General features: G+C 47.8%; 1 long non-coding RNA gene across 1 annotated transcript in view; it reads right to left on the reverse strand.

Moving 5' to 3' along the window:
* LOC139764826 (uncharacterized) overlaps positions 1-12,500 on the reverse strand; it is a 735,103-nt gene that overhangs the window by 531,464 nt on the left and 191,139 nt on the right. The window lies entirely within an intron of this gene.

Genomic DNA, 12,500 nt, shown 5'->3' on the forward strand with positions numbered 1-12,500 from the left:
GACGGTATTGCCACATCCCTTCCGTCACAAACTGTCACAATGTGACGGGGTGATGGGAAATGGACGGTATTGCCACATCCCTTCCGTCACAAAACTGTCACAATGTGACGGAGTGATGGGAAATGGACGGTATTGCCACATCCCTTCCGTCACAAACTGTCACAATGTGACGGGGTAATGGGAAATGGACGGTATTGCCACATCCCTTCCGTCACAAAACTGTCACAATGTGACGGGGTGATGGGAAATGGACGGTATTGCCACATCCCTTCCGTCACAAACTGTCACAATGTGACGGGGTGATGGGAAATGGACGGTATTGCCACCTCCCTTCCGTCACAAAACTGTCACAATGTGACGGGGTGATGGGAAATGGACGGTATTGCCACATCCCTTCCGTCACAAAACGTCACAATGTGACGGGGTGATGGGAAATGGACGGTATTGCCACATCCCTCCCGTCACAAAACTGTCACAATGTGACGGGGTGATGGGAAATGGACGGTATTGCCACATCCCTTCCGTCACAAACTGTCACAATGTGACGGAGTGATGGGAAATGGACGGTATTGCCACATCCCTTCCGTCACAAAACTGTCACAGGTGACAGCTTGGGGAAACTTTGTTACGAATCCATTACGATCATGTCGTAAACTCGTCACGTCTGTGGTTCTAGACCCGATCATTACTCGATCAATCTCAAATCATTTGATATCTGCAGGTGTGCGTTGAGAACCGCTTCATACCAGGTGACCTGACCTCCTGGGGGGTAGTGCTGACCTCGGGTTTGACCCTGGTGGGGGTCAAGTTGTAACACAGGACATGACCAGGATTTCTCTCACGTTCGAATGCAAGTTTCATTTCCTTCAGCACCTAACCTGTGTGTGTGTGTGTGTGTGTGTGTGTGTGTGTATGTGTGTGTGTGTGTGTGTGTGTGTGTGTGTGTGTACTCACTATGTGTAGGGGTGAAGATATGGCACACAGTGTATATAAAGGGTTAAGAGAGACAAGGGGGGTAAGACAGGTGTCATACTCCCTCACCCCCCAGGTAGAACACAGACAGTTTCCACCACGACTGAACCATTCTATTTCGAGCCGTCCCTTCACTTTGAGGGAATCGTCCAAAAGACACTGTACGCTGAGACAGAGAGAGAGAGAGAGAGAGAGAGAGAGAGAGAGAGAGAGAGAGAGAGAGAGAGAGAGAGGGCACACACGGTTTCATCACCCACCCTCAACCACTTCTCTCTCTCTCTCTCTCTCTCTCTCTCAGGGACCTTGAACCTTCGGGAAATTTCAGACCTAATATAATTTCTAGACCTTCTCCTGTGATGGTTGCCATGGTGACCCCCGAGCATCAAAGCGGTGGATATCATGGTTAATCACCCTAGTTTCATTAACCATAATTGATATCCTACAGAGCCTTTGTCATCGTGTCAAAAATGGTACCAGGATATCAGACTGGATATCTCCCAGCAAATGTCGCGATACATATCAGATACATATACCACACATGCTTGTCCTAAAGAGTTTACATATATATATATATATATATATATATATATATATATATATATATATATATATATATATATATATATATATATTTTTTTTTTTTTTTTTTTTTTTGCTTTGTCGCTGTCTCCCGCGTTTGCGAGGTAGCGCAAGGAAACAGACGAAAGAAATGGCCCAACCCACCCCCATACACATGTATATACATACGTCCACACACGCTAATATACATACCTACACACCTTTCCATGGTTTACCCCAGACGCTTCACATGCCCTGATTCAATCCACTGACAGCACGTCAACCCCGGTATACCACATCGATCCAATTCCCTCTATTCCTTGCCCTCCTTTCACCCTCCTGCATGTTCAGGCCCCGATCACACAAAATCTTTTTTCACTCCATCTTTCCACCTCCAATTTCGTCTCCCACCTCTCCTCGTTCCATCCACCTCCGACACATATATCCTCTTGGTCAATCTTTCCTCACTCATTCTCTCCATGTGCCCAAACCATTTCAAAACACCCTCTTCTGCTCTCTCAACCACGCTCTTTTTATTTCCACACATCTCTCTTACCCTTACGTTACTTACTCGATCAAACCACCTCACACCACACATTGTCCTCAAACATCTCATTTCCAGCACATCCATCCTCCTGCGCACAACTCTATCCATAGCCCACGCCTCGCAACCATACAACATTGTTGGAACCACTATTCCTTCAAACATACCCATTTTTGCTTTCCGAGATAATGTTCTCGACTTCCACACATTCTTCAAAGCTCCCAGAATTTTCGCCCCCTCCCCCAACCTATGATCCACTTCCGCTTCCATGGTTCCATCCGCTGCCAGATCCACTCCCAGATATCTAAAACACTTCACTTCCTCCAGTTTTTCTCCATTCAAACTCACCTCCCAATTGACTTGACCCTCAACCCTACTGTACCTAATAACCTTGCTCTTATTCACATTTACTCTTAACTTTCTTCTTCACACACTTTACCAAACTCAGTCACCAGCTTCTGCAGTTTCTCACATGAATCAGCCACCAGCGCTGTATCATCAGCGAACAACAACTGACTCACTTCCCAAGCTCTCTCATCCACAACAGACTTCATACTTGCCCCTCTTTCCAAAACTCTTGCATTCACCTCCCTAACAACCCCATCCATAAACAAATTAAACAACCATGGAGACATCACACACCCCTGCCGCAAACCTACATTCACTGAGAACCAATCACTTTCCTCTCTTCCTACACGTACACAAGCAGTGTAGTGTATAATACATTAACCAAGTAGTGTATAATACATTAGCCAGTGATAAATCAGGGGAGAGATGGGCAGCGTAGGCTGTTGGTGGTATGAGAGGCTGGGTTGATAATGGTTGTACGCTCTAACCAAGATTAATGATTAAAAAGTTTATCTAAATTTTCGCCTCCCGAAATAAGTGACGTTGGGACAGACTGGGTCCCGGGTGGGGATCCATCAGACTGGGACTGTATATTTCCCCCGTGGCTCGCGTGAGACAGCCATAACGGTCGGCACTGCTAGTCGCGAGGTGCAGCACTGGCGGGCACTGCGTCTGGCACTGCTGGTCGCGAGGTACAGCACTGGCGGGCACTGCGGTTGGCAATGCTGGCCGCGAGGGAGAGCATTGGCGGCACTGCGGGTGGCACTGCTGGTCGCGAGGTACAGCATTGGCGACACTGCGGGTGGCACTGCTGGTCGCGAGGCACAGCATTGGCGACACTGCGGTTGGCACTGCTAGTCGCGAGGTGCAGCACTGGCGGGCACTGCGTCTGGCACTGCTGGTCGCGAGGGACAGCATTGGCGGCACTGCGGTTGGCACTGCTGGTCGCGAGGGACAGCATTGGAGACACTGCGGATGGCACTGCTGGGATTCCATCACTGTGAAGGGAAGTGACCGTCTTCACTGCCGGGGATGGTTCACTGCTAAGCCATGCTCACTGCCTGTGTCCCTTTTCCCGGTGCTCCGTAACCCTCTGATGTTTCTTCACTGTCCGTCTCATTTCACTGTTAACAGTTCCTTCACTGTTGTTGTTCACTGTCCCTGCATCATCACAGATCCCTCACTTCATTGCTCCTGCAGTGCCGTTTTCCCTCCCGTTTTCACTGCTCCTTCAGGGGCGGGTTTTCCCTCCATTAAAAGCACCGCTAAATGTTGCAACACGTGTGTGTGTGTGTGTGTGTGTGTGTGTGTGTGTGTGTGTGTGTGTGTGTGTGTGAGTGTGTGTGTGTGTGTGTGTGTGTGTGTGTGTGTGTGTGTGTGTGTGTGTGTGTGTGTGTCACATGACCACACATGACCAGTGTTATTGATAACCTGTGCCTACCACCACACACACACACACACACACATACACACACACACACACACACACACATACACACATGATGGCGCCCCCCACACACTATGTCCTCCATCGCTCACATGAAGATGTTCCATTGGCAAACGCATCTGTCAGCTACAGTGGGAATACGTCTCCGGACGTTTGTATGATGATGATCATGATGATGATGATAATACGAGAGAGAGAGAGAGAGAGAGAGAGAGAGAGAGAGAGAGAGAGAGAGAGAGAGAGAGAGAGAGGATGGTGTTCACGTTGTCTAACAATGATTTTCCTCAGGAATTCTCTCGGTTATATCAAGATATTCCTATGAGTCCACGGGGATGATGTGATTATTACACGAAAGTGCACTTGGGAACAAAAAAAAAAAAAAAAAAATATATATATATATATATATATATATATATATATATATATATATATATATATATATATATATATATACGACTCTTTACAACCCTGAGATAACAGCTCCTTTCTGGAGTACAATTATATAACCACAATGTCTTCAATAATACATTAATACTGAGCTTAGAGTGTTAGTGTGAAGTTGACCCTTGATGCTAGGATGTCAGATTATGTACAGATGGTTTGTGGGAGGAGAAGAGATGGTCTGTAGGAGGAGAAGAGATGGTTTGTAGGAGGAGAAGAGATGGTTTGTAGAAGAGATGGTTTGCCGTAGGAGGACTGATGGTTTGAGTGAAGGAAACTCTGGCATTATCAATGTAGACGCTGGCCATAACATTATCTTCCACCAAAATTACAGTGCAGGATAATCTTACATCTGATAATGATTATCTCATTGTTCAGTGTACTCCTGGGGTGATGATAACAATGTATTTTCTTATCTTGAGTTCACAGTTCAATCGCCTTATTGTTATCTTCTCACTACCTAGATGCATCCCCAGATCTTACGTCAGCATCGTTCTTACGAATCAGTTACGAGTGTCTAGGCCACAGAGGGGTTCTTTGGGGCTCCAACACATCCTCACTCCACTCCACCACTCCCTCTCCCTCCCACACACGCTCCCTCACTCTCCACCAACAGCTACTCCAACCTGACACGCGAACATCCCATTCACGTTTTCAGTCTGTCTTTCCCACATTCGTTCGTCCTATAAAAATGAATCTTACGTTTACTATATAAACTCCCGCGTGTTCAGTTCTCCCTCCCTCATACCTCATGATCCATCGCCATACCTCATGATGACAATGGTTACCACCTCCTCTCACACTATGCCAGCCACACACACACACACACAACCTCCTCCCTCACCCTAAAAGAGCATCAACTTTGTAGATACAAAATAAAAAAAAATCAAGTTCCACCACACTCTTTCCAGCGATCCTCTTGACGAAGACTTTTAACTTCCAGGTAATTACTTTACACACTTTTCCTGAAGTAAACAAGCACTTCTTCATTCTCTTTGATCTTCTCCTTCACTGTGGTGCCCAGCACACTTAGCAGACGCCCCTCACCTGCCTACACAGGTGAGCCATCTTCTCACAATGTAATACAGTGGATCCTCGTCTTCACCTCTGTTGACATATTGCTCGCTTCGCTTCCAGTGTACGGGGGGGGGAAAAAATAATTAAGATCTTCCTTCCATTCGACCGTAACGGGATTTGGAGATATCCGGATACCTAAATAAGCCGGATACGAGAGAGATGACCATTTGTGTGGCACACAACACATAATCGTTGTTATCTCTAATCACATTTATCATCAAGGGGGATAAGAAGAGATCAGACACAAAGACAAGAGTCAAAGAACGGGTTCGAAACCTTTGATGGCCGATTCATGAACTACAGAAGACGGATAACCGAGAAGGAACAGTTCTTGACCCATTACCGGAAATGTCGGATAAGTGGGTAGGTCGGTTATGTGGAAAGCCATAGTTCAGACAGTTTACTGTACGAAGAACATCGTAAAATAACATTTTTCTAGTCGTTCTAATGCTAGCCATCACTGGCGTTCAGTTCGTGACCCCGCTTATCGAACCTTCTCATATCAACACATACATCACACAGGCAAGTTAGCCTTCAATAAGGCTACACACGAAGCGACATCTCCACAGCATTGGGGGAAAAAGCTACAGATGATAATATCAACTTCAGTTGACTATGAGGAGATACACAAGGGGTGTGAGGGGAGGGATTTACTCATTAAATACACAGGGGTGTGAGGCGAGAGAGCCTTACTCATTAAACACACAGGGGGTGTGAGGCGAGAGCCTTACTCATTAAATACACAGGGGGTAAGAGGCGAGAGAGCCTTACTCATTAAACACACAGGGGGTGTGAGGCGAGAGAGCCTTACTCATTAAATACACAGGGGGTGTGAGGCGAAAGCCTTACTCATTAAACACACAGGGGGTGTGAGGCGAGAGCCTTACTCATTAAATACACAGGGGGAGTGAGGCGAAAGCCTTACTCATTAAACACACAGGGGGTGTGAGGCGAGAGCCACACTCATTTCGTTCAGTTCATAGTGACGTATGAACCTCATTTCTCACACCGCCAGACTCCACGACAATGTTCCAGTCCCCCCACACCTCTCTCTCTCTCTCTCTCTCTCTCTCTCTCTGACACTCCCACATGGCCACTGTACATATGGCTGCACATATACACATTATTTTATTAAGTTTCTTCCCATGACCCTCAGCGAGACAACTGGTTTTCAAGATACACCATCAGAAATTCCAGTGAGATCAAAAGAAATATTCCCACTTATCACTTTTATCATCATCTACTACCCTTTGACTATCTTTGACTATATCTACCGTCATCTACCTTTGACTACACCTACCGCCATCTACCTTTGACCACATCTACCGCAAAAATGATCATGGTATAAAGATCTACCGATCTACCAGAGTAATACAGGCACATTACAGTAATTAACCCATACTGCAAGCACTGGATCGACTGTATCTTGAGGTTTATTCAAAAAATTTCTGAGGTTCATATGAGGCGGGATTTTCCCCTCTGAGCGATGATGAAGTCTGTCATTATTTTCAGGCAGAGGGGGATCTGAGGGTGTCGACAGCACCGGATATTTGGCCCACGAGCTAAATACTGTCATGGTACGGTGGCTGGGAGGTGGGGGGATGATCCACCCATCTCCCCCACCTATCTATCTATCTATCTATCTATCTATCTTCCCTCTTTACTTATGAGACAATATACAACGGCGTGAGCCGTCGTATATGGACGCCCCGTGCGAGCTGTACGGACGGGAGCGTCGACCGTCGTCCTCGTCCTCCCCCTCCCAACCCACACACCTTCCACGCAGAGGCGTGGCATGAACGCGTTCATCAACGCGGTCAGGAGCGAGCCAGGGCGTGTAATGACAAACGGGACATCACCTCTCCAGGTGTTCGCCTCGTCACCGACTCAATAGCCATGGGTCATGTATAGCCCCCACCGGAGGTCCTCCGTCTCCGACGGGAAGAGACAAGATTACCCCCGTCTTTGCTATTTCCGTCCGGGCTTACGATTTGATACGGCATCGGCAGCTGCTATTGTTGGGTCGCCCGTACATGTCGTGTGGTGTTCGCTACCCATGAATCATGACGGGCCTCCCCACAGGGTGATGAGCGCCCTACAGGTTATACCCCCCTGCCGGGGGGCGCCCCGCCGTGTCTCCCATCTCTCCGACAAGGCGAGCGCAGTGGAAGGGACAGGCTGTAGATACCCCAATGGGCGTCTATTTCTTACCGAACCACACCACAGCCTCGTGTCGTCCACACGTATTCAACCACAGGTCCCGTTCCGCGATCGTGTGGTCTTCGGCAAAGACAGACGTGCTCTGGCGATTTCATTCTCTGGCTCTCTTACACGCCACACGATCGCACGTCGCACCTGGAGCGGCCCGGGGGTCGGCTGCCAAGCCAAGCCAAGCCAAGCCAAGCCAAGCCCATCCTGGCGCCTGCTTCAAAGTTTAGGACGTGTCGCTGGGACCACAGTCCTCCTCGAGATCCACTCCTTGCGACGGCCACACAACGACACTTGTGTGTGCGCGCTGGCAATATCCTTCTTTGACCTCAGCGCTGACGGTGTTCGGCGACCACATGCACCACCTGGAACAGGCTCCAACACCCCCCTGAAGTTTGTCAAGAGACGCAACAAGCAGCGACACTTAAGCACCCCCTCCAAACCCGGAGGCTTTCGCACTCTCCAGCCCTTTTGAGAAAGACATCACTGAGGGGGTTCGTGTGATGCCTGTAGCAGTATTATGGTCCCTCCCACCTGATGCTTGTGGATGTAAAAGCCGCCACTGACGGTCCATATTCTTGCCACCTGACGCACCTCAGCCATCGATCCCTTTCAGTCATAAGTTTCGCCACGAAACCAGTGTGTGTGTGGGAAGACGGTCATCACAAGACGTCCATGTGGATCTGTTTACTGCCATCAATTATCAGTGCTGGATGTCATCTTATCATCCATTACGCTGACCACATACTTATCAACGCAGTCTGACCATTGTCTATTGCCTTCAGTGGTTAACAGATGTCTGGTCTCCCTCTCCGGGAGACTAAATTGGTTACTCAAAACCTCAGAAGGTCCGACGGACACTTTGGGATTCGAACGCTGGTTTCGAAACGGCAAGCAGAGGCTTTCTGACGGTGTGGCACATCAGTGAAAGCCTTACCATAATTCGTCACATAAGACAAACAAGCAAACGTAAACAGTCAGTGTCAAAACCCCTTTGAAAAGTCTATCAAAAATAAAACTTAAGAGGCATAAGGTCTCATATCACAGTCAGGTGAACCAAGAAGACGCACCTCAAATAAGTGACCGAAACACGACTGAGAAATGTTCGGTACCACACACACACACACACACACACACACACACACACACACACACACACACACACACACACACACACCCAACCACAGACCTTTCATACAAACCTACAAGCTCTTTCATCCCACCTACAACCTTTCATCCCACCTACAACCTTTCATCCCACCCACAACCTTTCATCCCACCTACAACCTTTCATCCCACCTACAACCTTTCATCCCACCTACAACCTTTCATCCCACCTACAACCTTTCATCCCACCCACAACCTTTCATCCCACCTACAACCTTTCATCCCACCTACAACCTGTCATCCCTGAGCTCATCTTATCTTCGTAAGATGGCGTGTTAGTGGAAAGTCATTCCGTCGTCGTGATAGCCAGCCTACAATAATACCACGTCTAGATTACCTCCAAAGGAAACACACCACCTGTGAATCCTCACAGTTGTTGACTAAAGGGAAGGAACTCAAGGGAAAAAATTGTTCAAGTCGACGACCCATTCAATCTTAGCTCTTCCTAGCCTCTGTCCATGAAAGACTTGGGTTCTCATTTCGGTTGATTCTACAGTATTTAATCTATCAGCCTCGCTTTTGTGAATGGCTTCGAGAGGAAAACTTTCGAGGGGGAAATTTTCATGGTGCAAAAGTTTGTTACAAGGGAGGTTGGCTGGCTGGCTGGTGGGTGGTAGGGTTGGGTTGGGTGGGGGAAAAGAGCGAAAGAAAACGGAGGAGGTGGTGGTGAGGATCATCCTTTTGAGAGACCCCCACCCCCTCAGACCCCGTGTTACAGACCACACTTTACTGGTTTACCCCCGAGGTCTGAGGGGTAAAGACCATCGCAGACCCCGTGTTACAGACCAGACTGTACTGGTTACCCCCGAGGTCTGAGGGGGAAAGACCACCCCCAGACCCCGTGTTACAGACCACACTGTACTGGTTTACCCCCGAGGTCTGAGGGGGAAAGACCACCCCTAGACCCCGTGTTACAGACCAGACTTTAATGGTTTACCCCCGAGGTCTGAGGGGGAAAGACCATCGCAGACCCCGTGTTACAGACCAGACTGTACTGGTTACCCCCGAGGTCTGAGGGGGAAAGACCACCCCTAGACCCCGTGTTACAGACCAGACTTTACTGGTTTACCCCCGAGGTCTGAGGGGGAAAAGACCCCCCCCCCCCCAGACCCCGTGTTACAGACCAACCCTTCCCCAATCACCACTTTCTAGAGGGAGCGCCTTGTGGCGTGCGGGTGGGTGGGTAAAGACAGGGTCAACATAATGACCCACGTTGCCATAGGAAGAAAGAAACACACACGTTCTGTACACGTGGTGGACGAGAGAGAGAGGGGGGGGGGGGGAACAAGAACAACAACAACACGGGGTTTTAAGTACCATTACTTAAGTGTAAAGTGAGGGAGGGGTGCGCGCACAGTGGGCCTTCATCTCCTGAAGCTTCGATTGTATTAAGTAACCTTTTCAAACATTCATAATGTACCAGTAACACTCCCGCGCTCCGTGTTCACTCCGATCCAACCATACACACCCAACGCTTGTACGTAACACAAGCATTTCTTTACGTCCATTTTCGCCAACTTCTTAAGTGTGTGTCTGTGTGTGTGTGTGTGTGTGTGTGTGTGTGTGTGTTGTGTGTGTGTCTTGGGTGCCTCTGATCATCGCTCGTCCTGGACACCACACCGTCACTATGCAATCCCCAGCACACAACAGTATGGTAAACCACCTCCACGTCAGTGTCACACACACTACCACTTATATTTTCCCAGCAAAATAATGGAATTTGAGAAAGTATTTCCAACATCAACCACCAGATATTCCCCACCGTTTGTTTCCCCCTGGCCCCACACTGTTGGCTTATCACCTGAAATATTCAAGGCAAATTTCCAGATGCATCAGAAAATAGGGTATGGGTTGGTTCCTTTTTTCTTTTTTTTCCGCCTCGTTCGTCCTCCCTTGCAGTGAGGGCCTGTGTACGACGCAGTTCTGTGTACAGTATATCACGAAAAGGCTCGTAAACCTATGCAAGTGACCTGCAAACACTTGAATACTTTTCACATAATACAACAGTAAGTGTGTGTGTGTGTGTGTGTGTGTGTGTGTGTGTGTGTGTAGCAAAGCGAATGCGGCTTCTTAATCCTTCTATTGTGGGAATGTTTACATTTTCCGTTCGTGTAGCGAGAATTTGGCTCTGGAAAAGGCATAAAGTAATCCAAATTCATCCCACTGTCTGTCTGTCTGTCTCTCTGTCTGTGTTCATAATGTACGTCCGTGGATCAAGGAGGAGGGGATGTGTGTGGGTGTTTCTGCCCACCTATCTATCCTACAGGAGGACTTCTCATGTCCTTCACTTACCCCTTGGGGGAGCACTGACGTAAACCGAAAGTGTATACGAGTCTCGGGGAAAAGAGAGAGAGAGATCTCCCTTCGGTCGTCCTCCCTCGATCCGGGTGGATTAAAGTCCCTCCGACGTCTCTGACGTAGACGGATACACACCTGCTGTACTGCACTGGGCCAGTTAAGGATGCTGGAGGGGGGCGAGGGGGACCTCTAATGCCATACGGGCAAGACTGGCTCTAACTAAAGTGTAATTAATTTCGTCGTTCAGTTGGAGGAACAGCTCCCTGCCCAAGACACAGATCCACGGTACATATGTGTCATACATGAGCACGTATGTATGATACATATAGACAGTGGTCCCCGACGTGCTAAGGAAAGGACATAAAATATGTGTAGTAAAGATGAATATGTTTTTCTTACAGAAAGTTTCATTAGATTTAGTGTTATTACGGAACGTAGACAGACGGGCCAGAATATATTCATTGCGTCACTACAAGCCAGGTATATACACCATGATCCACACCTTCACCACGTCAGTCACAAGCCAGGTATATATACACCATGATGCACACTTTCACCACGTCAGTCACAAGCCAGGTATATATACCCCATGATCAACACCATCACGTCAGTCACAAGCCAGGTATATACACTATGATCCACACCTGGCCCACGTCAGTCACAAGCCAGGTATATACCCCATGATCCACACCTTCACCACGTCAGTCACAAGCCAGGTATATACCCCATGATCCACACCTGCACCACGTCAGTCACAAGCCAGGTATATACCCCATGATCCACACCTGGCCCACGTCAGTCGCAAGCCAGGTATATACACCACGATCAACACCTACACCACGTCACAAGCCAGGTATATATACCCCACAATTAACCAATATGTAATCCTTGCTCAGCAACACTGTGTATTTAAGTAGTCATCATTTACTTCAATTTTTCCCCCCACGTTAATAATCTGCACGTCACACAAAAAAGGGATAATTAAACCGCTTTGGTTAAACGTGTATCAGGGTTCGTGCTCCGTTAATGAGCAATTAGACATATACTCTCTTCAATGATAACCATGTGTAGAAAGATCTTGCGTTCTTTATCTGATGTTCTAAATCATTCCATTATGTAAAAGGAAAGTTCAAACATTATCCTTACCTAGAATTTCCAGCTGGATACATGTCTGTTCCATGTACAGGTGTGTATACAACACACACACACACATACACACACACACACACACACACACACACGGTTATCTATATATCTATGCGTGTGTGTGTGTGTGTGTGTGTGTGGTATACACACGTGTACATGTAACAGATATGTACACGCGTGTATACCCCCCACACACACACACACACACACACACACACACACACACACACATAGATATATAGATAACCGTGTGTGTGTGTGTGTGTGTGTGTGTGTGTGTGTGTGTGTGTGTGT

The sequence above is a fragment of the Panulirus ornatus genome, chromosome 51 (genome assembly GCF_036320965.1).
Source record: "Panulirus ornatus isolate Po-2019 chromosome 51, ASM3632096v1, whole genome shotgun sequence".
Classification (NCBI taxonomy): domain Eukaryota; kingdom Metazoa; phylum Arthropoda; class Malacostraca; order Decapoda; family Palinuridae; genus Panulirus; species Panulirus ornatus.